Here is a 532-nt window from a genome sequence, read left to right on the forward strand (position 1 = left end):
CCCCCCCGACCCCGATCCCGCCGCGCAGCCCCCGGCCGAGGGGTGACAGAGCGGAGAGGTGCGGGAGGAGGGGGATGCAGGAAGTTTCCTTTCGCGAAGTGCTGCATCAGCAGCGAGCCGGCGCGTCCTGATGCACTCCTGCAAAGGCGCTGCAGCTCAGCACGGGGCTCGGACTGCAGCACAACTGCACCAGCCCGGCGGCACTGAAATCCCACCACCTGACTGGAGCAGCCATGGGCAGAAAATGCAGAAACCGAGCTCCCGACGAGTAATTGCAGTGGGTTTGATTTGCTTTTTTCTTCTCGTTTTAAAAAGCAGATTAAATAATAATAATAATAATAATAATAATAATAATAATTTGTTCTGATTCAGCCTCCCTCACATCGGTCCCAAGGAGAATTAAAAAGGTAAAATGGAAATGAAATGGATTAAGTTTAATTAGCAGTCACCCACTGTAAGTTGGACTTGGTTTAATTCATATCAATTATAAGAGAGGAGGAAGGATTTCCCTTTAAAATGCCTCCTTCAAAAA

At 48.9% G+C, this 532-nt stretch overlaps 1 protein-coding gene across 1 annotated transcript in view; it reads right to left on the reverse strand.

Annotated features, from left to right (window-relative positions):
- LOC104914163 overlaps positions 1-532 on the reverse strand; it is a 6,382-nt gene that overhangs the window by 389 nt on the left and 5,461 nt on the right. The gene's annotated exons all lie outside the window — the stretch shown is intronic.

Source organism: Meleagris gallopavo, chromosome 23 (assembly GCF_000146605.3).
Source record: "Meleagris gallopavo isolate NT-WF06-2002-E0010 breed Aviagen turkey brand Nicholas breeding stock chromosome 23, Turkey_5.1, whole genome shotgun sequence".
Taxonomy (NCBI): domain Eukaryota; kingdom Metazoa; phylum Chordata; class Aves; order Galliformes; family Phasianidae; genus Meleagris; species Meleagris gallopavo.